This window comes from Bufo bufo, chromosome 6, assembly GCF_905171765.1.
Source record: "Bufo bufo chromosome 6, aBufBuf1.1, whole genome shotgun sequence".
NCBI classification, from domain to species: Eukaryota; Metazoa; Chordata; class Amphibia; order Anura; family Bufonidae; genus Bufo; species Bufo bufo.
Genome location: NC_053394.1, coordinates 208,082,619 through 208,095,326, shown reverse-complemented (window position 1 = coordinate 208,095,326; position 12,708 = coordinate 208,082,619).

Here is a 12,708-nt window from a genome sequence, read left to right as displayed (position 1 = left end):
GTAGAAGTTGACCCCAAGAATTTATGGCAGATATGAAGCATTGCTTTGGTAAGCTCACTTACAATTTTGACTTCTTCTCCTGCTCTCTCGGGTGTCCACAGCCTATGAAATAGCTCCCTACCCAACAAGGCTAATTCAAGGTCTATATGCATACAGTGTGTTTCTTTTCTGGCAAGTTTAAGCCATCTTTCCAAGCTAATGGCCTGTATGTAAGTCAATAGGTCAGGGAGGGAAATACCCCCACATTTTTTCCTTCGGGAAAGGAGGCGAAAGGACATTCTGGGGCGCTTCTTGTCCCATAAGTACCTGCTCATGATAGATTGTAGTTTATTGATAAAACTAATAGGTATCGAGATGGGTAAGGCTCTCAAAGTGTAGATTATAAACGGCAGGATGTAGGTGGTGAGCACATTTTTCCTGCCTAGCCAGGTCAGGAAAGGAGAACTGCTTCTGGAAAGGATTGAGGTAACTTTGGAGAGCAGTGGGGGAAAATTAAGACTGAACAGCAGCTTGGGATTCGTCGGAATCATCACTCCCAGATATTTTATCGCTTGCGCTGGTCACTTGAATGGTGTGAGGGCTTTGACTTTAGTGCGCAGGGCAGTAGAAAGGGAGATTCCAAGGGCCTCCGACTTATCAAAGTTTATCTTAAAATTTGAGATGACCCCAAAAGACTCAAAAACCTGCATAACCTCCGGCAACGCCTCTACAGGATTAGATAGTAGGAGCAGCAAATCATCCGCAAAAGCGGCCATCTTGTGGACGAAATTTCCTAGCTTCACCCCTTGGATCACAGAGGATTGGCGGAATTTAAGCAGAAGTGTCTCTAGGGTGAGGACAAATAAGGTGGGAGATAATGGACATCCCTGACGGGTACCATTTCTAATTTGGAAGGCGTTCGACAGGGTGCCGTTAACTAATATTCTCGCTGATGGTGCAGAATAAAGTGTAAAAATAGCTCTGATAAAGTCCTCTGGGAAACCAAAGGCTTGTAATACTTTACCCATATAGGACCAGCTGACCCTGTCGAACGCCTTTTCCGCATCAGTACCTAAAAGCACAAGGGGAGAATTGGATTTAATGGAGTGGGTAATCGTATGTATAACTCTACTGATGTTATGCCTGCCCTCTCTTCCTGCAACGAATCCTACCTGTTCTTCTCCCACAAGCCCAGGAAGCAACACCGACATCCTACTGTTAAGCAATTTAGCCCACCATTTCAGGTCGGTATTCAACAGCGATATTGGCCTGTAACTTCCACAAGCCTCTTTATCCTTCCCTTCTTTATGGATAATCGTAAAATATGTGCTTCCTGAGCCTGTGGGGTCAGAGAGCCACCCCCAAGGAGGAGATTACAAGCTGAAGCAAAGTGTGGGATTAATATGTCTTTATACTTTTTATAATAAGAAATAGGAAACCCGTCAGGCCCCGGGCTCCTGCCTGAAGGGATGGACATAAGAACCTTTTCCACTTCTTCTATTGTGAATGGCTGAAGTAGCTGATGTATATTATCCGCAGTTAACCTTGGGATGTTGATGGAGCTGAGGAACTCAGATGAAGGAGCCTCGATCTGCTGGCTAGTGAGGGATACCGGGAGGTTATACAAGTTCGAATAAAAGGAGCAAAACTCCTGGGCTATCGCCGGGGTGTTGATGAGTCGGAGGCCCGAGGCGGATTTAATGGCTTAAATAAAGGATTTGTTCCTTTGGTTCTTAATAAGGTTGGAGACTAGTTTAGAACCTCTGTTACCATGAAGATATTGTTTGAAGCGCAACCTCTTCAAGGCCCCAGCTGCCCTAATGTTCAAAAGGTCAATGACCTTATGCCTTAAACACTTAAGTGATACTAGGTCCTCTTCTGTTTTTGTTTTCTTGTGGAGAATTTCAAGTGTGGAGATTTGCTGAAGGAGGGAGTCTAATTGTTTCTGTCTCCGTTTCTTTGCATTAGAGCCTAGACTAATGAGTTCCCCTCTGATTACAACCTTATGAGCCTCCCATAGTAACGTCTCCTTAGTAAGGTCACTAGTGTTCTCTAGGAAGTAGTTTTTGAGGCACTGTTCAATGGCTTTTTTATGGGATTCCTCCTCTAGGAGCGTCTCATTCAACCTCCAGACCCAGGATCTCGGAGGCAGCTCATTGATTCTCACCTTCACACTCACCGGCGCATGGTCGGAAATGGTTATGTTACCGATCTTAGCCTCAGTAACTGAGGACAATAGGTGGTTTGCAAAGAAAATGTAGTCTAAGCGCTGATATGAATTGTGCGTCAGTGAGTGGAAAGTGTAATCCTTTCCCTCAGGATGGAGAATGTGCCAGACGTCCGAGACCCCTAAGTCCCTTAGAGTAATAAGTAATTTCCTCAGCTGTCTTCTTGAGGTAGGGCGACCTGTAGAGGTCGAATCTATAGAAGGATCGAGTGTGAGGTTAAGATCCCCTCCCAGAATGAGGAATCCCTCTTTAAATGTTTTTAGGGCCTCCAGGGTGTGGAGCAACCAGGTGACCTGCCTGCTGTTTGGGGCATACAGGTTGGCTATAGTAAACATGGTGTTTGCAACTTTGCCTTTTAAGAAAAGAAAACGGCCATCAGGATCCGCTAGTTTGGCCTCCAGAGCAAAGGGAAAGCTCTGTCCTAGGGCTATAGAGGCGCCTCTGGCAGCCGAGGAATAAGAGGCATGATACCAAATAGGAAAATGTTTATTTTCTGTTTTGGGTATATGTAGGTGTCTAAAATGGGTCTCCTGCAACAGGACTAAGTCAGCTCCTTCTTTTCGGAGTGTATGGTATATTTGGCTCCTTTTCTGTGGTGTGTTCATGCCATTCACATTGAGGGATAGCACCTTTATGTCAGTCATGGTGAGAGTGAGCGGACCTAAGCAGTAAAGCTAAGTGACCAGATGAGGGCGACACAGGGTAACAGTAGAACAATGAATATAAACATAACATTTAGAGAAGGGATTAAAGGTAAGTACTATACAGGTAACAATTACCTAGAGGGTCAGGGACCCCGGCGGGGGAAAACTAGTGTGTAAACACCCCAGAGCCAGAGCCCACACCCCAAACCCAACGTATTGGAATAAACAGTGGATTTGCATAGACCCTAAGCAAAGCATAATCAGCAGATTCTATATCATAAATAACAACCAGACGGTGGCTTATGGACAAGGTGAGGGTAAGGGAAGAAAGCAAAAAGGAGGAATAAAAAGAGGGAAGAGGCAAGATAAATAAGTAATGTAAAGTATACTAATGGCCCTTATGCCAGGTTAAGCAAGTTGAAGAGACAGTTATTAGATGCATTGGCACAATAATATAATAATCAGGTAGAGGGCATAAAACCTGAGTCCTGTAAAACTGGAACACAGCAACAGTGGAGACCCAAAACAAAGGGCTCCGGTGATCCGGAACAATGTGAAATCCCAGGAAATGTCTCACAGGAGCAGGTTAGGGGATTCTTTTCTTTGGAGACTTCTTCTTTTGCGCCAAGCGCCAGCCCTCTGACTGCGGCAGATTTGGAAGCTCTGTAGTTGGATCGCAGGGGAGCCATGATTGGATATCAAGAGCTTCTGTACCTAGGGCCTCCCAAATAGGTGGCAGATCTTCAGGGAGTCTCACTGTGAATTGTTTACCTCCTATGGCGGTGCTGAGGCCGAAAGGGAACAGCCATCTGACAGGTAGCTTCTTTTCTCTGAGCATTGTGGTCAGTGGGCGCAGGTTTCTGCGCTTAGCTAACGTGCTAGCCGCCAGGTCTTGAAATAAAAGCACTTTATGGCCGTCTAAGGAGGCATCCCCCTTCTCCCTTGCTGCTCTCAGGACAGCAGCGGTATCTAGAAAGTTCATGAGGGCGCAAACCACATCTCTAGGCGGCTCACCTGCGGGCGGTTTTGGCCTGAGCGCTCTGTGCGCTCTTTCTATAACAATGGCGGCGGCCTGTTCTTCTCCTATGAGGGAGGCAAATATACCGCGAACGGTGTCTGTCAGGTCCTCTGCTTGAACCGTCTCAGGTATGCCTCTCAGACGGACGTTTTTCCTCCGACCCCTATTTTCCTGGTCTTCCAGGTTCAGGAAGGCTGTGTTAATCATTTTGGATACCATCTTCAGATGGTCTTGAACTCCTGCTTCCCGCTGGATCATTTGATCATGGCTATCCTCCAGGCTTTCCACTCGATGGCCAAGTTGTAGAAACTCGGCCTTTATGTCCGATAGTTCCCTCATGACCGGAGTGAGGGCCTGAGTCAGAGATTGCTGGAGAAAGCTACGAGTGAGAGGTAGGGAGTCCGACTCACTTTTGCTGTATGTTTCGGCATCAGAGCTGTCTGCGTCCGAATCGGCTCCTTCCCGCTCAGAGAGGTTACGCGCCTCACGCGCCATCTTGCCACCATCGGGGTGCGACGTAGATCTCCTGTTAAGGAACTTATTCAAGTCCCCCTGGGTTTTCTTCGTCTTCAAAGTGGCCCCAGAGGCATTGTCTTTGTCTCTGAGAGTTTTCCCCATTTTGGGATCAGTTTCCACTGAATAAAGCTAAAGTAGCTGGGCTAGTGGTGTGGAGCTCAGGTGAAGACGTCCTACACCATGGCTTGCTGGCTCCGCCCTCTAAATATTATTGTTACTTCACAGCACTATGCAAAAAAACTCTCCCTTTTTGAACGTGGTCGGGTTGTTGAACTGCATAAGCAGGGTCTCTCACAGTGCGCCATCGCTGCTGAGGTGGGACGCGCTGTGAGAGACCCTGCTTATGCAGTTCAACAACCCGACCACGTTCAAAAAGGAAGAGTTTTTTTGCCTTTGCCATCACAACGTGTGACTACCTGACCGAAAATGACAATGAATCCACATCTTTGCACAGATTTGGCCTTTTAAAGGCATGTGGTCCTAAACTTTTGATCAGCTGTAAAACAGCCTGTTTCAGTTTATTTTTTGTTTTCATTAAAATGAATGCTCAAAAAATGTTTTGTCTCAATTGACCGTGAATACTAAATCAATGGCGTGCTGACAGCAGATCTTCAAAATGTGGCTTGGCAGACAGTGTAACGCCGGCAGACACAAATATTATATACCCAACATAACAACATCCAGTAACCCCTTATCTAATTTCCAAACAGTTGCATGTTTTCAATAAAAGTCAATAACCCTCAATACCGTAAAGGACACCTTCCTAATAAATCCCGTGTTACCTCATCCTACCTTGTAAATTTGAGAAGTTTTACCCATCTGGAACACTGGTTTTAGAATGTTAGATAACACCAAAAAGAGGCAAATACACTTTGTGGTTTATCATAATCCCATGCAGATCCCTCCATACAGTATATGAATTTCTTTAACTTTGTTATGATTTATGATTTCATTGTCAAAATTCGTAATATTCTGTGATTACAGGGGTTCCCGTTCCTACTATAAAGAGGAGAGGACCGTGAAAAGAGAGAAAACATCCGCTAAATGTGGTGGTGATGGAGGTCTCCACCACAGATGAAGAGGATTCCCAAGAGCAGGCAGGACCCTCAGAGGAAGTAGCGGCCCCTCCACCACCTGATGGCCATATGATGGCTCCTATTAAAGCTCATGAGCCAGGACCCTCCCAGGAGCTTCAGCGTGAGGGGACTGACACACCTGATGTGGGAGAAGAGGTGGAGGTCGAAGACGCTGGACCATCCAAGCCACCACAAGAACCCCCCACCACCCCAGATGATGTGAATCAGGAGGATGTTGTAACCAACCCCCGCCAAGAGGGTAAATATGTGCACATAGCAATATAATTCTATATCGATACCACGTAATCTGAATTGCAAGTAATATATATATATTTTCTAATCCTAACAGTACTGCTGTTTTTAAAAAAAAATATTGAACTTAATCAGCGAAAACATGATGCCAACATGCGCCAAATGCAGAGGCTGATGGCCAAGCTGAAGGAACAGCACCTGAAACAAAAGAGGGACATGTTGATGGTTTATAACTAAGTTAAAAAGTTGCCATAGAGGCATGTTTGTTATTTTGTTAATAAATAATTTTTTGGTTCTGTTCTAATGTCTAACTGCGTTCTTTCATATTGTTCTGTGTTAGCATAATTTCTGTCTGTCCTGATTAGTGTTGAGCGAACAGTTCGAGCATAGTTCGGGTCCGTACCGAATTTTGGGGTGTTCGTGACACGGACCCGAACCCGAACTTTTTCGTAAAAGTTCGGGTTCGTCGTTCGGCATGTATTTTGGCGCATTTTGAAAGGCTGCAAAGCAGCCAATCAACATGCATCATACTACTTGCCCTAAGATGTCATCGCAGCCATGCCTACTATTGGCAAGGCTGTGATTGGCCAAGTGCAGCATGTGACTCAGCCTCTTTATAAGCTTGTGCGCACGTCGGGACGTGCTCACTCCCGATGTGAATAGAACAGGGATAGACGCAGCTGATGCTAGGGCGAGAATAGGCAGGGATAATTGAATAACTGGAAGCAAATTTCTCTCCTCCACCTGTGATTCATCTGAACAACTGCAGCTGAGCTGCTTTTTTGATAGGGATTGGCTATTTTTAGAGTGGCCAGAGTGATTTTTCCATCCACATGTACCTGGGCTGACCGCCGGCCGCCATTTTGCGACTTGTAGTGCTGCAGCAGAAGCTGCCACAGTGTGCATTCCAAAGCTCCAAACAAGTCAGACATCTACACCTGGGATTCAGACCAATAGCGATTTAGCAGCACAGTCCAAGGCTATTTTTTTTAAAGGTTGTGCAGACCATTTTGTGGCACATGTTACTGGGCTGATAGGCGGCGGCCATCTTGGGACTAGTGCTGCAGCACAATCTCTCCCAACGTCCATTAATCACTTGTAATAGTGGTCTGTGCCATAGAAATCCTACATCAGGGACTTGGGTGTGCTTGTGTCACCCCTACTAATACCAGTCCACCTGTAATCCATACAGTGAAAAGCCATAAAGTATTCCAGTGAGGGAATTTTTATTTTATTTAAAAAAGGCCAAGTTAGTTTATCTGGCGTTCAATATACTAGATACAGTTAGGCCTGCGTTTCATACATCTGGAATTAGCAAACTAATGTGCTGGGGTTGGGAAAACATATATGTACCCATACTAGAATCTGTCAAAGAAAGCGGTACTCACATATAACAGTCATTCCATCTGTAATCCATACAGTCAAAAGACTGAAAGTATTCCAGTGAGGGGATTTTTTTTATTTAAAAAAGGCCAAGTTAGTTTATCTGGCGTTCAATATACTAGATACAGTTAGGCCTGCGTTTCATACATCTGGAATTAGCAAACTAATGTGCTGGGGTTGGGAAAACATATATGTACCCATACTAGAATCTGTCAAAGAAAGCGGTACTCACATATAACAGTCATTCCATCTGTAATCCATACAGTCAAAAGACTGAAAGTATTCCAGTGAGGGGATTTTTTTTATTTAAAAAAGGCCAAGTTAGTTTATCTGGCGTTCAATATACTAGATACAGTTAGGCCTGCGTTTCATACATCTGGAATTAGCAAACTAATGTGCTGGGGTTGGGAAAACATATATGTACCCATACTAGAATCTGTCAAAGAAAGCGGTACTCACATATAACAGTCATTCCATCTGTAATCCATACAGTCAAAAGACTGAAAGTATTCCAGTGAGGGGATTTTTTTTATTTAAAAAAGGCCAAGTTACTGTAGTTTATCTGGCGTTCAATATACTAGATACAGTTAGGCCTGCGTTTCATACATCTGGAATTAGCAAACTAATGTGCTGGGGTTGGGAAAACATATATGTACCCATACTAGAATCTGTCAAAGAAAGCGGTACTCACATATAACAGTCATTCCATCTGTAATCCATACAGTCAAAAGACTGAAAGTATTCCAGTGAGGGGATTTTTTTTATTTAAAAAAGGCCAAGTTAGTTTATCTGGCGTTCAATATACTAGATACAGTTAGGCCTGCGTTTCATACATCTGGAATTAGCAAACTAATGTGCTGGGGTTGGGAAAACATATATGTACCCATACTAGAATCTGTCAAAGAAAGCGGTACTCACATATAACAGTCATTCCATCTGTAATCCATACAGTCAAAAGACTGAAAGTATTCCAGTGAGGGAATTTTTTTTATTTAAAAAAGGCCAAGTTAGTTTATCTGGCGTTCAATATACTAGATACAGTTAGGCCTGCGTTTCATACATCTGGAATTAGCAAACTAATGTGCTGGGGCTGGGAAAACATATATGTACCCATACTAGAATCTGTCAAAGAAAGCGGTACTCACATATAACAGTCATTCCATCTGTAATCCATACAGTCAAAAGACTGAAAGTATTCCAGTGAGGGAATTTTTTTTATTTAAAAAAGGCCAAGTTAGTTTATCTGGCGTTCAATATACTAGATACAGTTAGGCCTGCGTTTCATACATCTGGAATTAGCAAACTAATGTGCTGGGGTTGGGAAAACATATATGTACCCATACTAGAATCTGTCAAAGAAAGCGGTACTCACATATAACAGTCATTTCATCTGTAATCCATACAGTCAAAAGACTGAAAGTATTCCAGTGAGGGGATTTTTTTTATTTAAAAAAGGCCAAGTTAGTTTATCTGGCGTTCAATATACTAGATACAGTTAGGCCTGCGTTTCATACATCTGGAATTAGCAAACTAATGTGCTGGGGTTGGGAAAACATATATGTACCCATACTAGAATCTGTCAAAGAAAGCGGTACTCACATATAACAGTCATTCCATCTGTAATCCATACAGTCAAAAGACTGAAAGTATTCCAGTGAGGGGATTTTTTTTATTTAAAAAAGGCCAAGTTAGTTTATCTGGCGTTCAATATACTAGATACAGTTAGGCCTGCGTTTCATACATCTGGAATTAGCAAACTAATGTGCTGGGGTTGGGAAAACATATATGTACCCATACTAGAATCTGTCAAAGAAAGCGGTACTCACATATAACAGTCATTCCATCTGTAATCCATACAGTCAAAAGACTGAAAGTATTCCAGTGAGGGGATTTTTTTTATTTAAAAAAGGCCAAGTTAGTTTATCTGGCGTTCAATATACTAGAAACAGTTAGGCCTGCGTTTCATACATCTGGAATTAGCAAACTAATGTGCTGGGGTTGGGAAAACATATATGTACCCATACTAGAATCTGTCAAAGAAAGCGGTACTCACATATAACAGTCATTCCATCTGTAATCCATACAGTCAAAAGACTGAAAGTATTCCAGTGAGGGGATTTTTTTTATTTAAAAAAGGCCAAGTTAGTTTATCTGGCGTTCAATATACTAGATACAGTTAGGCCTACGTTTCATACATCTGGAATTAGCAAACTAATGTGCTGGGGTTGGGAAAACATATATGTACCCATACTAGAATCTGTCAAAGAAAGCGGTACTCACATATAACAGTCATTCCATCTGTAATCCATACAGTCAAAAGACTGAAAGTATTCCAGTGAGGGAATTTTTTTTATTTAAAAAAGGCCAAGTTAGTTTATCTGGCGTTCAATATACTAGATACAGTTAGGCCTGCGTTTCATACATCTGGAATTAGCAAACTAATGTGCTGGGGTTGGGAAAACATATATGTACCCATACTAGAATCTGTCAAAGAAAGCGGTACTCACATATAACAGTCATTCCATCTGTAATCCATACAGTCAAAAGACTGAAAGTATTCCAGTGAGGGAATTTTTTTTTTATTTAAAAAAGGCCAAGTTAGTTTATCTGGCGTTCAATATACTAGATACAGTTAGGCCTGCGTTTCATACATCTGGAATTAGCAAACTAATGTGCTGGGGTTGGGAAAACATATATGTACCCATACTAGAATCTGTCAAAGAAAGCGGTACTCACATATAACAGTCATTCCATCTGTAATCCATACAGTCAAAAGACTGAAAGTATTCCAGTGAGGGAATTTTTTTTTTATTTAAAAAAGGCCAAGTTAGTTTATCTGGCGTTCAATATACTAGATACAGTTAGGCCTGCGTTTCATACATCTGGAATTAGCAAACTAATGTGCTGGGGTTGGGAAAACATATATGTACCCATACTAGAATCTGTCAAAGAAAGCGGTACTCACATATAACAGTCATTCCATCTGTAATCCATACAGTCAAAAGACTGAAAGTATTCCAGTGAGGGGATTTTGCTTATAAAAAATAATATATTTCATTGTGGTGCGAGTTGAATCGCAACAATGAAGAAAAATACTATTAAGGGACGAGGACGCGGTCGTGGTGGTGTCCGTGGAGCCTCTGCTGCTGGTAGAGGACGTGGCCGTTCGGCCCCAGGCGCACACAGTAGGGAACGAACTCCCTCAACTAGCCGGCAGAATGTACCGCAATATCTCGTGGGGCCCAATGCCGCTCTTAGGATGGTAAGGCCTGAGCAGGTACAGGCATTAATCGATTGGGTGGCCGACAGTGCTTCCAGCACGTTCACCACATGGTCTTCCACCCAGTCTTCTGCGGAAAGCGCACAGGTGGCACCTGAAAACCAAGCCCATCAGTCTGTCACATCACCCCCAAGCATATCAGGGAAACGGTCTGAGCCACAAGTTATGCAGCAGTCTCTTCTTCTGTTTGAAGACTCTGCTTCCAGGGTTTCCCAGGGGCGTCCACCTAGCCCTTCCCCAGTGGAGGAAGACATACCATGCACTGACGCACAACCACTTATGTCTCCAGATGAAGAGGACATGGGAATACCACCACAGCAGAGTCACCGACTCTCTGATGATGACGAAACACAGGTGCCCACTGCCGCGTCTTTTTGCAGTGTGCAGACTGAACAGGAGGAGGTCAGGGAGGGAGACTGGGTGGAAGACGATGCAGAGGACGATGAGGTCTTAGACCCCACATGGACTGAAGGTCGTGGCGATGACTTTCACAGTTCAGAGGAAGAGGTAGTGGTGAGACCGAGACAACAGCGAAGCCAAAGAGGGAGCAGGGGGCCAAAGCAGACGAGCCGCCGCCCCCAGAGTTCGCCTGCTACTGGACATCGCCAACAGGGACCCAGCCCCACAAAGGCAGCTTCAAAGAGTTCCCTGGCATGGCACTTCTTTAAACAATGTCCTACCGACAAGACCCGAGTGACTTGCACGCTCTGCCATCAGAGCCTGAGGCGAGGCATTAACGTTCTGAACCTCAGCACAACCTGCATGACCAGGCATCTACATGCAAAGCATGAACTGCAGTGGGGTACACACCTTAAAAACCAGGCACTCGCTGAGGCTCCCCCTGCTCCCTCTACCGCTGCTGCCTCGGCTTCCGCCTCGAGAGGAATGTTGCCACCTGCCGAGCAGCAAACAGAGGATGTGCCACCGACACCACCACCACCGCCACCGTCAACTAGCGTCTCCACTATATCACACAGCAGCGTTCAGCTCTCAATATCTCAAACCTTAGAGAGGAAGCGCAAATTCCCCCCGAGTCACCCTCGAGCCCTTGGCCTGAACGCCAGCATTTCTAAACTGCTGGCCTTTGAAATGCTGTCATTCCGGCTGGTGGACACAGACAGCTTCAAACAGCTGATGGCCATGGCTGTCCCGCAGTATGTGGTTCCCAGCCGCCACTACTTCTCCAAGACAGCCGTGCCTTCCCTGCACATGCAAGTGTCCGATAAAATCAAGTGTGCACTGCGCAACGCCATTTGTGGCAAGGTCCACCTAACCACAGATACGTGGACCAGTAAGCACGGCCAGGGACGCTATATCTCACTAACTGCACACTGGATGAATGTAGTGGCGGCTGGGCCCCCGGCGGACAGTTCCTTGGCGCACGTCCTTCCGCCCCCTAGGATCGCAGGGCATCATTCTCTGCCTCCTGTAGCCTCCTCCTCCTACTCGGCTTCCTCCTCCACTGCTTCCACCAGCTCATCCGGTCAGCCACACACCTTCACCACCAACTTCAGCACAGCCCGGGGTAAACGTCAGCAGGCCATTCTGAAACTCATATGTTTGGGGGACAGGCCCCACAGCGCAAAGGAGTTGTGGCGGGGTATTGAACAACAGACCGACGAGTGGTTTCTGCCGGTGGGCCTCAAGCCAGGCCTGGTGGTATGCGATAATGGGCGAAATCTCGTGGCAGCTCTGGGACTAGCCGGTTTGACGCACATCCCTTGCCTGGCGCATGTGCTGAACTTGGTGGTGCAGAGGTTCATTCACCACTACCCCAACATGTCAGAGCTGCTGCATAAAGTGCGGGCCGTCTGTGCGCGCTTCCGCCGTTCACATCCTGCCGCTGCTCGCCTGTCTGCGCTACAGCGGAACTTCGGCCTTCCCGCTCACCGCCTCATATGCGACGTGCCCACCCGGTGGAACTCCACCTTGCACATGCTGGAGAGACTGTGCGAGCAGCAGCAGGCCATAGTGGAGTTTCAGCTGCAGCACGCTCGCGTCAGTCGTACTGCCGAACAGCACCACTTCACCACCAATGATTGGGCCTCCATGCGAGACCTGTGTGCCCTGCTGCGCTGTTTCGAGTACTCCACCAACATGGCCAGTGGCGATGACACTGTTATCAGCGTTACAATACCACTTCTATGTCTCCTTGAGAAAACACTTAGGGCAATGATGTTAGAGGAGGTGGCCCAGGTGGAGGAGGAGGAGGAGGATGAGGGCTCGTTTCTAACACTTTCGGGCCAGTCTGTTCGAAGTGGCTCAGAGGGAGGTTTGTTTAAGCAGCAGAGGACAGGTTCACAAGTCGCCAGCCAAGGCACTGTACTGGAGG